The sequence below is a fragment of the Ambystoma mexicanum genome, chromosome 2p, assembly GCF_040938575.1.
Source record: "Ambystoma mexicanum isolate Mex_15411 chromosome 2p, UKY_AmexF1_1, whole genome shotgun sequence".
NCBI classification, from domain to species: domain Eukaryota; kingdom Metazoa; phylum Chordata; class Amphibia; order Caudata; family Ambystomatidae; genus Ambystoma; species Ambystoma mexicanum.
Genome location: NC_090923.1, coordinates 189,820,351 through 189,835,956, shown reverse-complemented (window position 1 = coordinate 189,835,956; position 15,606 = coordinate 189,820,351). Strand labels below are relative to the sequence as shown.

At 45.5% G+C, this 15,606-nt stretch overlaps 1 protein-coding gene across 3 annotated transcripts in view; it reads right to left on the bottom strand.

Annotated features, from left to right (window-relative positions):
- RAD18 (RAD18 E3 ubiquitin protein ligase) overlaps window positions 1–15,606 on the bottom strand; it is a 1,168,890-nt gene that overhangs the window by 561,673 nt on the left and 591,611 nt on the right. The window lies entirely within an intron of this gene.

The window sequence follows — 15,606 nt, the reverse complement described above, 5'->3', positions numbered from 1 at the left end:
CTGTCAGTCATGTTATTTTGTTTGTTTCTTTGTTTTTCAAGCCAGTTGGGCTTGTGTAAAAAAAAATACTAGATACTAAAACAAAGATTTAAATTGCTGTTGTTAAGCGGATTAAAGGAGATAAAGCATAATGCTCGCCTCCGCTCTTGTAATAGAATCACTTTACGGCTGCTATTTTAAAAATATCCACAATCACTGATTACTTATTGGCTTTGCTTTGTTCCCAATAACTCTCTCAATTACTGTTCATAGCTTCTGCCTTTTAATGCAGTTAATGCAAATTTGTGGGGATTGCACTCATAAATTGAAGTAGACTGATCAGTATATAGCTGACCTCTTAAAACTGATTTATATACTGTAATCCAATTCTGTAATAACTTAGTTTGATCAAATTCATTATGATATGCAGACACTGAAAGATGCGCGAGTAAATGCTTCTTCAGTCCGTTTAATTTTTAAAACTTCCTGGGAAATAAAGATTTTAAGTGCGCTCACGCAGGTTATTTTATTTAAATTTTAGTCCAGTGCTGGCCCTACGCACAGGGTCACAGAGCGAATTACAATGTTCAGAAGTTCAAAAGATGGGATGTGAAACAGAAGTTACTAAATTTCTGAATCACAGAAAGAAAGATTGGGATAGAGAGGCAATGGCAGGGGAAGTGGTGTGGCTGAATTGAGTGTGGGGAAATAAGTATTTTCTGAGAGCTTTTCAGAAAGAGTTGATGGAGCGTGTGGATATGAAATTTGGGTGTTTCAAGCTCTGGGTGCGGGTGCGCACAGAGTGAATTGGTTTTTTGTGTGCATGTTAGTTTGCAGAGTGGAATGCGTAGGAGATTTTGGCAGGTTTGTCTGGTATTTGTGTGGCCGATAGGTTTCAGTTTGTGCATTGGGTTTTTTGTTGGATGGCTTTGTATACAATGTAGAGTCCTTTAAAAGAAATTCTGTGAGGTATGCAGAGCCAGTGCAGCTGTGAGCTGGGGTGATGTGCGACAATTTGGCTGGTTGGAGGATGTGGCATGCCACTGTTTTTTTTTTTTTTTTTCTTTTTCTTTTTACCTTTATTTTGGGAATTTTCAACTGATAAAACAATAATCAAGAAATTACATCATAACGTAACTTGAAAATAACTTGTGCTCCGTTCCGGCCTCCCCCCCTACTCCCCGACCACCTTGTCTGTAGTAGTTCATGGTTTCAGTAACTAATATCGGTTTGCTGACACACTTTTCCTCGGTTTAGTGACTGAGTTAATTCTGTAAGAGTCCCGGGGACGCTCCCCGTGAGGAGCCACTCTGTTCTGCGGACATCAGCTAAGTGATGTATGGGTCCCAAATGTCAGGGGGGTGTGCATGTAGAGGTAGTAGTCTGATAAAGTTCGATTCGGTGTCCTGGCAGTATGAGATGTCTTTCAGCCATTGCTGAACGGTTGGTATGGGGCCTTTCCCCCCATGTCATTGCAATCCTCCTGCGTGCAAACAACAGCAGCAAGCCGCCGAGCTTCGGTACAGGAGGGGGGTGGGGGGTGGGGGGGAGAGTGCTGGGTGAGCCCCAGGAGCGTGGTCTTGGGGTTGGGTTCTAGGGGGACCCCTATGATTGCGGCTGTTTCCTCAAGTATTTTCCCCCAAAATTGTTGGATTGTTGGGCAGAGCCAAGCGAGATGGACAAAGTCTGCTGACTGCGAGCCGCAGCGGCTGCACGTTGGAGGGGCTGCGGGGTGATAGTAGTGGATTCTGGCGGGGGTGTGATATACTTGGACACATTTTAGGTGTATTAGTTTATAACTTGTGTTTAGTGATACCTTTTGGGTTTGAGCAAGAATGTAGTTCTATTAGGCTGAGTACGATAGTTAATTTCACATCTTTACTGTTCATGGCCTGTAAGAATGTGGTTGTATTTTCCCCTTGTTCCCTCCCTTGCCTTGAAGCGCTTTGAAATACATTGTGTATAGGCGCTATATAAATAAACGATCATATCATATCATATCCTTCCTCGTCTAGGAATGGCATCTGGAGGGATTTCTCCCATCTCACCATGGATGTTATCGGGTTTGGAGCAGTTTCTGTTAACAATGACTTCTATAGTATTGACACTAGTTTACCTTCACCCTGTGACTGGATGACTCCATGCAAAAGCCGCCATGTGGTGGGCTGTTGCGGGAATGAGGGTAGTATAGCTTGGAGGGCATGTCTGAGGCGAAAGTAGATGAATTTGTCGAGAGCAGTGGTGGCTCTGCGATCTTTGGCCTGTTGGGGGGTGAGAAAGGTCTCCCCGATGAAGAGGTCTCCCAGGGTTTTAAGTTTTAGTTTGTCAACCCAGTTTAGGTACACTTTCTCTGTGGACAGGGGGATTCCGGGATGAATTTTAACGGTAGGAGGGGGGAGAACCTGGTCTGAATGCCGCATTTGTGCGCGATTCTTTTCCATATTGCTATGGCGGAGAGAACCGTGTTTAATGTGTTGTGTGGTGTATGTGTCTGACCGAAGATGACCGCTCTAAGTAAGAAGGCAGAAGCCAGAAAGCGCTCCAGCTGAACGTGGGGCCGTATGAAGTGTGTGGCGTACCAGTGCCCCAGAAATTGAGCTTTGGGCTGCCCAATAGTAGCGTTCGAGGTCGCGGAGTGCCATCCCGCCTTTCTTTACTGGCTGGATGAGTGAATTATATGCTATTCTAGCCGGTTTGCCGGCCCATAAAAGATCTAGGACTAGACTACGGAGGCGTTGGAGGTATTCCCGTGGTACCAAAAGGGGCAGATTCACAAAAAGCTAGAGGAGTTTGGGGAGTATCCCCATCTTCACTAAAGACACTCGCCCCCAGAGAGTAAGTGGAAGTGATTTCCATCTGACAATTTTCCCCTGGAGTGTTTGGAGTGCTTTGCCGTAATTATTTTGAAAGAGGACCACGTGGTCCCTTGCCAATTGGATGCCTAGGTACCTAACGTTTGTGTGTTCCCATTTGAAACCATAGTCGTCTGGGAATTCATGGGTCCCGGGGGTGAGCGGGAATATAATCGACTTGCTGTGGTTGATTTTTGAGCCAGAGTAGTTTCTAAATTTAATTATATCACGAATTACAGGGTTCAGGTTTGTTGCCAGGTCTTGAATGTAAAGGGCGATGTCATCGGCATAAAGGGAGATTAGTTTATGGGGACCAAAGGAGAGGCCTCTTGTCAATTGCAGTCGATCTAACTTCCCCTAGAGTGATGTATGATTTGGGCTGGTTGTATAAGAGGGCGATGAGCTGGATGAATCGTTTGCCGAGCCCCATCCGCTGCAGAATCTCGAAGAGGAAAGGCCATTCCACAGAATCAAAGGCCTTCTCGGCGTCGAGGAGGACCGCCGCAGCCTGTTGCAAGGGGACCAGTGCCTCCATGACTTCGAACATTCGTCTGATTCCAAACGTCGTGTTCCGGCCCGGAACAATCCAGCCTGGTCTGCCAGCACCATCGCCGGCATCAGAGGAGTCAGCCTGGAGGCCAGAATCTTCGCCAGAATTTTGTTGTCGAGATTGATTAATGAGATCGGCTTGTAGGAGTCGCATTCCTCGGGGGGGTTTATCGACTTTGTGGAGCAAGATTACATTAGCTTCGCGTAGGGTCGGTGGCAGCGAGCCCATCTCCAACGCCTCTTCATAGACTTGCAGCAGCAATGGCGCGAGGATTGGTGCAAATGCTTTATAAAATTCACCTGTTAGTCTGTCGGGGCCCAGTGCTTTGGTGCTTGGTAGGGCTTTGATGGCCAGCAGGATTTCCTCCTGCATGATGGGTAGGTTTAGGGGTTCTCTCAGTGTTGCATCCACCCAGTACAGTTCTATTTCCGCAAGGTATTGCTTTAATTCTTCTTGGGTGGCGGTGAAACTGGTTTTGTATAGGTTTTGGTAAAAGGTGTGGAATGTTTCGGCAATTTCCTTGTCTGTGTGCACCATAGTACCTTGGGGGTTTCAAATTCGTTCTATCTGTGTTGGTTTGCGGTCTGCCGCTATCAATCTTGCGACGAGGGCACCAGGTTTCTGTCCCTCTCCGTACTGGCGAATGCGATGACTGTGTGATAAAAATTTTAGTTCACGCTCTGCAGTCGCTCTGAAGTTAATGAGTTCCTTCTTTAATGCAGCTAGCACATGTGGATCTGGAGTCGTGGTCTGAACGTGCTCGAGCTCTTTTAGTTGGGCCTCACTCGATGCAAGTTCGCGCCTTATGAACTTGAGGATTCCCTGTTCCTTGACAGACAGATCCCTCCGATGTAACATTTCAGGGATTCCCAGAGGGTCCCGCCGGATGTCACAGAGCCTTGGTTGAGTTCGATGAAGGCAATGATTTCTGCACGGAGTTCGTCTGCAAACACCTGGTCTTGTAGGGAACCGATTTTGAACCTCCAGTGTCTCCTCCTCTCCGATGGATCTAGTGGGGTGCATTCCACCGCAACAGCTGAGTGATCGGATATTGTTCTGGGTAGTATCTGACTGTTCGACCATCGGGCTTGGCTGTGTGCGGACACCAGTATATAGTCGAGGCGGCAACTTGTGGACCCAGGAGTGGAAGGAGGAATCACGGGTCTCACCGTGCTTACGTCTCTATATGTCTACCAAGTCCTAGGCTTTGCAAATTTCGGTCACTTGGAGGCACTGCTTTCTGTATGGCATGCAGGGGGTCGAGTGTGCTGTTGGGTAGTCCAGTAAGGAAAGCATTTCAGTAGTCCAGCTTGGATAGAATTAGTGCAAGGACTGCATTGGGGAAGTCCTCAGGGAGAAGGATGAGTTATGTTACATAGGAGGTTTGGGTGCTGTGGGTTGCATGTTTTGGTGATGGCAGCTATTTGATGTGTGAAGGAAAGGTGGGCGAGTGAAGCCAAGTTGTGGAGAGGGATATGTGTAGGTTGTCAGTGGAGAGTTGTTTGATAAAGGCGGTGAGGTTGGTTGTGTGCCTTGAGGCAGATGAGGTTGAGTTAAGGGTATAGTTGGAGGACATGGGTAGCAAACCAGGTTGTGACGGAGAGGCAATTTTTGAGGGTGAGCTGTTTTGAGGGGATGAGATTTGGGGTATATTATTGTGTGGTCTGCATTTAGGGGACAAATGTTACCCTGACTGCTATGGGATTCAAAAATAGTGTGAGGAGGAGGGGAGACTGGAAGGATCCTTGAAGCAACCTTGACTGTCAGATCGATACGGAGGCATGGAGACTGTATGTAATGTCTGTGAGGAAGGAGGTAAAACAGTTGAGAAGTACCAGGATGTTTAAGAGAATTTTGTAGTTGATGGTGTTGAAGGCTTTGGAGAGGTTAAGGAGTACAAGGAGGGCTATGTGTCCTTTGTCAGTGATGATATTGGGGTCCTCCAGGATGTAAAGTGCAGCAGTCTCCGCTGTGGCAATGTCAAAAGCCTGATTGGAAAGGGTCGAGGAGGTTGCTTGTGGTTTGGAAAGTATTGAGAATAATACCTAAAGAGGTGAAGAAGCTGGGGGAGAATGTATAGACTGAAAGGGTGAAGAAAGTGGCAGCATGAGGAATGGAAAGGAAGTAGAGATCCGAGATGATTACGAAAGGAGTAAGAACTGAAAGAGAATGCTTATGTTAACAAATTAATTGATGGAATTGACACCTTGATCTGAGAAGGAGGAGCAGGTGAAGTTGATCCGTTACATGACAAAAGGGGGCGGAATAAGAAACCAGGAGAATGGAAGAAGGGAGGGCAGAGAGCGGAACCTGTGGTGCCTTGGACGTGATTTCTTAGGGGGAGAAGATCTAGGTAGATCAGTTACCCATCCTGCCAAGTTTACCTGGTTACATCCAGGACTGTGTGAGGTGCCCCTCCCACTGCTTCAGCCCCTTATTCCTTTGCAATGGAAGGCTGACTACTCCACTTAGAGAGTCTTGAGCAGTCAGTGGAGATTCCAAAGAAGGACATCAGACCATTAAGAGCAGGTCACAGAAGAGAAAGAGAAAGAAACCAGCAAACACTGGGAATCGCCAAAGAACACAAAAGGAAAGTCCCAAATTTGAACTCGGGCTGTTTTACAGTAAGATTCTCTCTTGTTATCTTGTTACAGAACCCTTTCCTGGGAAGAGAACCCCAGGCTGCACTTTAGGCTAGAGAAGCCTTTTTGTTTTTACTTTTAGTCAGCTGAATTTCAGCTGTGTTTTATTTCTACTCTACTTATGGCTATGTTCCCACCCAGTTTAATTTACCAAAGAAAAAATCTTAAACTTACTTTTTCTGTGTTTGTATGATCATTTGATCCCTGTCAAAGGTGGGCCACTACAGATGCCTTAAAGCATTAAAGCAGTAATGTGTTCAGTCCTAGCAACGCTGGGAGTGCAGGGGTGGGCTGGAGGAGTTGGAAAGTGGAGACAACACTGGCTTGGTAAAATGGTTAAGCATTTTGTTAAATTAAAAACAAGGGTCATGACATTTCCAGGAAAAATCATTGAAGACTACGCACGTGGACTTGGCAGAATAATTTGCAACACATCTATCATCAAGTTTTTTCAACCAGTTGAAATCTTTACCAACAAAATAATTACTAAAACCAAACTTTTTTGTAAATTAAAAGCCAGCCTTGAAATGGAGAGAGCAGCACACATTTCTTGCTGTTTATTATTAGTTTGCACAACTAGCAATTTCTAGCCAAAAATCTATAAATACGATTTTATCTTCTCAACAACCTAACACGCGCACCACAGTTCTGCATTCCCTGCTTGTAACTCTGAAGGCTTCGCCAAACTTCAGCTTCACACTGTACAGACTTGTGAGATCAATTATAATGTAATCAATATTGTATCAGTCATGATAGTCCTTTACTTCTGCACCAATACAGACATTGCATGAAATTGTAGCCTCAATATCAAGGGTATAAGATAAGGAGAACAATGCCAGCACCTTGCCATTCGGTTCTATGTTACTTCATTGACCGAAATCACTTAGTGGTACGTTACTTCATGGCATTTCTTAATTTTTCTCTTAATGGGTGTGTTTACCTCATACCCCTCCAACTCACCCCTCTTCCCTACTCACCCTTCAATTCCCCCCTACCTCTCTACATATATCTATTTTACCTCGACAAAGTAACCTAACACAAAACAACGTATCACTTAGTAATTTGTCAATGAAACCACGGTACACATGGCATGCAACACTCCATAAAAAATGGGTCATGTTTTGAGGTTCTATTACACTTCCAGCTGTGGCATGTGCGACTTATTCATTAAAATGGCAAATTCTATATGGATGGGAGGGATGCGGCCATACAAATGCTATATGGGGTTGGGAGAGGGAGGACGGATCTTCCGCCGATGCTGCAGCACACCCGTTGGGTGTGGGCCGATGCCCATAGATACATAGGCTGGAGGGTCAGACAACCTTCGACCAACCTCTATGGCACAATTTACTCTTGTCTGAGATACTGAACATGGGACACTTCTGCAGTTGGGAGGACAGAGGGATCCGTAAACTGGGGGATATGGTGCAGGAGGGGCGTCTTTGCACATTCAGGGAGCTACAAAATGTGTATGTTCTGCCGGGCAAGGAGTACTACCGACAATTGCCTCAAGCAGTGGGATCCCTGTTCACATCCTTGGAGGGGATTGTAAAAAAGGCATGGTATCAAACAGTGAAGAAAGACACAAGTGATCACAGTTCAAGGGTGTTTATTGAACTTCAATGGGTTGGTTGAATGGCTATCTAACCCTAAATCTAAGGATGGGAGTAAGCTACGACCATAACATAATAATAATAACGCAGTCCTAGTGGAGTCTCTGTCAAAACAAAAAGGGCTTATACAAAAACAAACTATTGCCAATCCTAACCTCTGATAACAAATGGTGTGCGAAAATGTTGTATGCAAAAGAAAAGTGTTCAAGAAACAATGTGTCAGGATAACTGAATACTTAGCTTCCCTTCCCACGTTTACAGCATGGGACAAGGTGACACACTAGAGCTTCAAATACACTCTGGCTTCTCTTAGCAGGAGGATGCAGTTCAAAACACAAATATTCGGGCCTTCCGCGACAAAGTCTCTTTTTCAATAAAAGTCTCTGGTTCATAGAATGTCTGGAGTAACCAACCAAACACCAAAGTTCCTCTCTGGTTCAGATCTTTACCTTCACAAAGTCTTTTGGTGTGTTGTTCACCCTGGGTCTCCCTCAGCCAGACTTGGACCCCCTTTTCACAATGAGTCTCCCTCGATCGGTCTCGAACAATGTATTCACTATGAAGTCTTTGGATGTATTGGTCAACAAATTACTCATGTGCTTTTGGAAGACTTTTTAAATTATTATTAGCTGGGCTCGGGCACCTCACCAATTTTTAGTCTTTCAATCTGTATATTTCACTGTGGCTCTCCCTTAGCCGGGATCGGGACAGTTACCCCTTTACAATGCCATAGATTTCAACAGGCCTCCCTCAACCGGGTTCAGACCTGTTGTCGCTCACTCTTTTCCACTGTTTTGACTCACAAATATCAAAGTCTTTCGACTGTGCGTGGGATTTTACTTGATCCTCATATGACCACTTCGAATTTCTTTCACTTTCCTTTCATCACTTTCATTCCAAAGATATGGCGCGCTTCAAACAGAGACCTTTGACTGGGAACCTGCAACGTGCCTAACCACTCTGTCCCTTCACAGTCTTGCCATATTCTCGAAAAGTCACTCTTTCATATTTCTGGCTTCACCATGGCCGCCTGCACACAGCCCGGCCTTGCACAAGTTTTCTTCAACTCACCAGCTGTGTTCGCGGCTTTCATCTGGGAGCCAAGGCTGATGCTAGGGTGACAATTTAACCTCCTTGACTCTTGCTCTAGTGTGGGTGGACGGCGTATATCTCGAAGACAAACGCAGGATTCACAAGCTTTGCTTCTTATTTCACAGGTTTAGAGGTTTTGGATTTCCTGTCCTAGAATACACCTGGGTCTTTTCCGCTCCTCCTTCGCTAGTTCCCTGAAAATGGCCTTTCCCTCATTTTCGGAGCAGCAAGAGCCAAGGGAGAGGTTGTGAGGTCAAGGTCTTACCAACTGCCCCTCAAAGGGTCTTCTTGTATCACCCAGGGGAGGAACTCTGGAGTGAGTATTGCCAGGCAACCCTAGCCATCTCTGGTCTGGCGTCATGAGGTTATTGCTTCCTATCCACACTGCAATCTCCATTGGGCATTCAGGTTCACTGCTTGGGTAGTCCATCTTCCTCCACGCTTTCCGGGATCCTTCCAGCTCCAATGGTCTCTCGCTAGCTTCTCTGCATCCTCCAGCAACCCCAGCTCGCTCAGAGTGTGTTCTTGTGCTCTGCTTATTATAGTAGTAGGGAGGTTTAACCACTTTCAGGTGTGGGTGGTTCAAAAGGGAGGCCTGACTCTGCCTGGGGCAAGATGGAGGCTGCCCATTGGAATCCATGGTACATTGGTTCCTATGGACAATCTTCATAGCTCTATTCCTCCTCTTCTTAGTCCCAGTGGTTTCGAAAAAAAGCAAAAGAGAAGAAGTATGGGAGTTGTAGTTTTCCCTAATGGAGGGAAACTTCTGTAAGTATTTGTCAGGGTGAAGGTGGCAGATGTATAGTTGTAGGTCAATGGGTTTTAGATGATAATGTCCCATAGTGACTGAGGGGATGTCGGATATGGAGATATTTCTTCTCCTACGCCTCTCTTTAATGTTGGTACCTGTTGGAATTGGGGAGGGGGCAACAGAACAGGATTCATAACAACCTATAAATGCGGAGGATGTGTCAGATAGGGGGGAATACCACATCTTGCAATCGGATGTCTCATCCCACTCCCCAAGGGCCCCTGACCCAGGTGATCCTGCTGCACTTGTCCACCCCCAGGGTCTGGATCCAAGGGCAATGGCTGTGCCCTGGCCACCTGAGCAAGAGATCCCCGGGGTTCAGACAATGAGACACCTTCAGGTTTCTTAACACAATGTTCGCCTCTTGAGGCCAACCCCTTACCGGAGCGTATCGCCACCAAGGTGACCTCCACCCTATACCAGGTCCTAAATGTGTTCGGGATCAAAGACCTTAAATCGACTCAGGGAACGTTGGGAAGAATATGTGGGGGTACTGGAACCCTGGGAATGGGTAGCGGTACTAGTGTTTCCGAGAGAGGTAGCGATATCCGCCCGACTTAGACTCATTCAATACAAAGTACTGAACTGAGTGTACTATTCCAGAGCGATGTTGGCCCGGTGGGGCATAGCACAGGACGATAGCTGTCTGAGCTGTGGGAATGTGGGGGCGGAGGGTACTTATTTATTTTTTATTTTTTTTACTACACATGATCTGGGGTTGCACGCAGATCCAGGCCTTTCGGGAGAGGGGCTTGCACATGCTCTCCACAATGCTGGGGGTCCAGGTTCCTCTACATCCAAAACTGGTGCTGCTCAATATATGGGGTGAGGCTGGATTCAGTAAATACGAGAAAGTGTTCTTAGCCACAACAATAGGCCAGATGAAGAAGACCATTGCATTAATGTGGGAGCGGCAGTATGCCCAGCGGTAAGCCGTTGGATGGCTGAAGTGGATAGATGTATATAATAATAAATAATAATAATCACTGGAACGATGGATCTATCATGCTAGGGGCTGCCCCCAGAAGTTTTAGAAGGCATAGGGTACATGGGTTGGGGGGACTGATGGGCACTGATAGTTGGCAAAAGTCTCCTTATGTTATATGGAAAGATGGAATGCATGCCCTTCTCTGCTACTATGTCATCACCTCTCTAGTTATTACACTGATTTTGTTCATTAAGAAATGGCAAATGTTTTATTTTCTGCCACATGAAAGTTTTAAAACGAATAAAAAAAAATATAAATTTTTTTTAATGGCTTATTTTACTCCCACATTATATGGAGCAGAGATTTTTTTACTTGCATTTTTGAAGCCCACCATAGTATTGGTTGTGGTTGTTAAAATACGATTCAATGCTTCGTCACAACAACAACTACACCACTAAGGATCCCCCAATGCGGATGAAATGTACATGGTTGTTGAACCCTTGTGAGCTGCTAGTCTTGGGCTGAGAAATACATGTTTAAAATAGTATAATAATATAAGACATGAACCTTGGTCTTATTATGGAGATAAAGTGCAAGATTTCCATATAATTAACTTGAGGTGAACATCCAGAGCTGGGTATTAAGCAGTGCTGCGACATGTGTGGATTCTTAAGTAAAATGGTCTATTGAACTTCCAAAGATGGAAAGGCACAGGACAAAGTTTATTCTATTCTATTTCAATCACGAGTTCCTTGATACTGTATAAACTATGCACACGATAGGCATTTATCAAACTAATGTAGCCCTGTAAGAGAGAAACTAGAACATGGAACTGAGATTAAACTTGGATAGGTTTAAGACACACTTTCATATACATAGGAAGAGCAGTGACACAGTTTGATTTAAGAACACAATGTTATGGGATTGGCCAGGTTTGAGTACATCTGGCATCATTTAGTGAGATGGAATTACTTAATAGAAGAGATTAAAAAAAAAATAACTTACGTATTTAGGAAACAGTTATCTAATATAATGCGCTACAACAGGAGACATTGGAATTGCGAATAAAAGGAATGGTCTCCCCCGACTTTTTCCAAATGAATCCTCAGTACACCCATTCTGCGCCTCAGAGTGATATATTATAAGTATCTTTCCCACAGGACATCACTTACATTTGGATGTATTTATCACTGCGACCCACCCTTGTTCGCCACAGCCATCTTGTGGTAAAAAAAGAAACTCAGATGTGAGCAAGCTTAATGTGGATGCTCTGGCAGTACAAAGGTTGTATGGTGATGTCTATTGCTGCCAGAGCACAATGAAGTCTCAATGTATTTACACATTCACGTGCCGCCATAGAGATGCAGAAGATGCCTTCGACTGCAATGCATATCAACAAAGCCTTTCTGAGTTTTCTCTATATTATCCAGATGTTACCCGCTCTTTTAGTGCTTGAAACAAATGTTTTGCTTTCCCAAAGGTGACAAGGCCAGTACGCTGGCCTTGTCAAGATCATTCGGGAACCCATCTGAGCAGGGTTCGGTGGCCTACCAGGGAGAAATCCAGAGCCAGTTCCATCCCGGAAGTAGACAGTGGAGTTGAGGGGGCCTCAATTCCTGTCTTCTCCGTGCCAGTTTATTTCCGAGCAGTCCACCTTTGCCTCATGCCATATCTAAACCAGATGCTTGTCAGTGTTTCCTTATTTTCCTAGTAACATAACACCGCAAGCCAGCAAAAGCATCCAAGGGAGAACAGTGATGCCGTGCCACCCTCCAGCCACTAGTATACCGGAGAACCAGTAATCAACCACACAAGAGACTGAGCTGATGGTGCACAACACTAAAAGAGACAGAGGAGAGGTGCAGTGTCACCATTAAGATGTAACACAGAGGCCGCAAGGTGCTGCCATGCAGCAGCGACGAGCACACCTATCCTAGCCCCCTCCAACAATGACACTTACCTTTGGGGGCCCAAAGTACAAAGGCCCTAGACCCAAACTATAGTAAGCATCCCAGACTACCATTGTCGTACCATGGGGCTTAACCCCCAAATTGTAAGCTTGGGTACATACTAAACCGGCCCGGGTGAGGAAGGCAACACCAGATTGGCCAGAGAAAGAAAACCAACTCAGAGAAAGAGAGGGGCATATAAAGAGGCAACAGGAAGCAGGAAGTGCAGGTTATTCAGGTGAGGTCAGAGGAGGAGGAAGTGGAAGACCAAGAGGTGAGATATTGGCTAGTGAGTGAAAGTGGTACTGTAGTGTGAGTGTGCGCGTTAGCATGGCAAATGAGGTTAGTAGAGGTTGTGTAAGGAGGCAGGGGACACAGGATTACACCAAGGACACTCCGTCAGATCATCCAAAAGGACGTGGCCCGACACCATATTAGCCCAATAGCCGGATGAGATGATAGAAACGTTTTAGGATGTGGCAGAAGGGGGACATGAGGTCTACCGCATATATGAGTTGTTGATGTCAAAGATTGGAAAAGAGATAGCCCAGCCGAGATTACAGTGGGAGGAGGAAGCAGGAGCACCAATGTCAGACAGCATGTGGGGTAGAGTACATTAACTTCGATGTGAGCACCCCTTGGGCGTGTCTAGTGGGTGGCGGGGGTTCCCTATGCCTAGCAGAGCTAAACAAGTGAACAAGCTAAGGGACCTAGCGTATATACTGGCAAAACGCAGAAAAGCGATGAGCTGGAAAGCGCAAAAGGCGAACTGCCGCTAATGTATGGTGGCGCGATATTATAAAGAGGGCAAATGCAGAAACGGTAGTATCGCAAGAGGCCAGGGGTAGACAAGAAGAAACGGAGGGGGTCGAGGGGGCCGCTAGAGGCCTGGATACAAATAGTGGCTGAACTATCTCTGCTGGACCAAACAAATTCGAGAGGCACCTAGCATTGGAAGGGGGGAATGGGGAACCTGGCTCATCGGAGCAAATATGGAAGCAGTGCGGAGTAGGCCGGGGGGAGGGGAAAGAGGGGGTACGGGGATGAAAATAAAATGCATATCACTGTGTGGCAAAAATGGGTTGACCGAGTTTTGTGGTATACATTACAATATATGGTTGCATGCTGAACATCAATAAAAAAATAAAAATTTAAAAAATGAAGGTTGTTCAGAAAACTATGTTTCGGAAGATTTCAAAGGAAAGTTCTGAAATTGTTTTGATCTGTAATAACGTTAAACGAAATAGCAATAGAAGAACAAGTTAGTTACCAACTGGTAACCTTCTTTCGACTGGATGTTCCTCCAACTTATTCCTCATCTTAGATGTATTCCATCCAGCTTTAGCTGCTTCGGAAATGTTTTCTCGGTAGAGGGCGCCGTGCGTCGATGTCGAGTCGAAGTTCCTCGAAGGCCTCCGTCGAGGGTGACGTCATCGGGTATACAAGTAGCAGGAACGGCGCCCGTTGACCTCAGTTCTGTTTTTCCCCTCTTGCTCTGGTTTATAGATAGTGTAGGTAGCCAGGTGTCAGCCTTGCGAGAGTTGAAGTGGTAATAACACCGGAAAATCTACAGAGGGGTAGGATGGGAGGGCGATGAGGAATACGTTGGAGGATCATCCAGTCGAAAGAACGTTACCAGTTGGTTAGTAACTTGTTCTTCGAATGGATTGTGTCCTCCAACGTATTCCTCATTTTAGATAGACTCCCAAAGCAGTTTAGAAAGCTCTCTGGAGAAGGGAGTAGATTTTTAATATGATATAGCTGAATATAACACTGCTTTACCAAAATCAAGCTCTATAGAGTGGGAAGCATCCAGGCTATAGAATTTAGAAAAAGTGTGCAGCGATGACCAAGTTGCTGCTTCACAAATAGATTTTATGGTAACACCTCTTTGAAGGGCTGTCGAAGAGGCTATGTCTCTGGTAGAATGGGCCCTCAAGCCTTCTGGTGGATATTTGCCTGCCAATCTGTAGCATTCTGAAATGCAAAGCACAATCCAACGTGATAGGGTTTGTTTTGACACCCAATTTCCTTCCGGTGTAGCCAATAAAAAGTTGATTATCCACTCTAAGCTTGGAGAGCCTAGAAATGTAAAAGCTTAGAGCTCTTCTCGGGTCCAGCCTGTGCAATCTTTCCTCCTCCTTACTGGGATGAGGTGGAGGATAGAATGCAGGCAGAATAAGTTTATGATTTAAATGGACATCAGACACAACTTTAGGTAAGAATGAGGGTTTAACCCTCAATACAACTCTGTCCCTGTGGAACACAGTATAGGGTGGCCCAGAAGACAGTGCCTGCAATTCGCTCACTCTTCGTGCAGATGTTAAAGCAACCAAGAAAACGGTTTTCAACTTTAGTAATGTTAATGGACAAGTGTGCAAAGGTTCAAAAGGGGCACACATTTTAGAACCAGATTAAGGTCCCAAACTGGGACTTGGAAAGAAGAAGGAGGAAACAAATTGGTGAGTCCCTCTAAGAATTGTATTATCAAAGGAATTTTAAAGTAGGAACATTCCTCAGAAGAACACTTGAAAACAGAAAGTGCTGCAAGATAACCTTTAATGGTCCCAACATTGAGGCCTCTATGTGCCAGGGAGAAGATGAAAGACAAGACTTCTGGAATAGAACACAGAAAAGAATCAACATTCTTTTCCCTGCACTAGTTTCAAAACTTCTTCCAGCGGCAACGGTACAGAGATTTTGTTGCTGGCTTTCTTGCCGAAAGCAACACCTCCATGACGTCATCTGGAAGGTCCCAATCCTTGTATCTCAGCCTTTCAGATACCAAGCATCTAGGTTGAGAGTCCTCACCGCTGGATGGAGAACACGGCACTCCATTTGTGAGAGAAAGTCCTCTCTCTGAGGAAGATGCAACGGAGGGAAGATGGACATGTCTAGAAGGTCCGGGTACCACGTTCTCCTAGCTCAATCCGGGGCAATTAGAATCATGCGGTTTCCGAACCGTCTCAAATCTCCTGATGACTTGAGGAATGACGGAAATCAGAGGGAACGCGTATAGCAGTGGGAAGGTCCACTTCACCACAAATGAGTCCCCTAGGGCTCCTCTCGGGGGAAATTCCCTTGAGCAATACTTTTCGCACTTCCGGTTGATTCCGGTCGCAAACAAGTCTACTTGAGGGGTTCCACAAAGGGTGGAGATCTCCTGAAGGACTTCCTGAGCCAGTTCCCA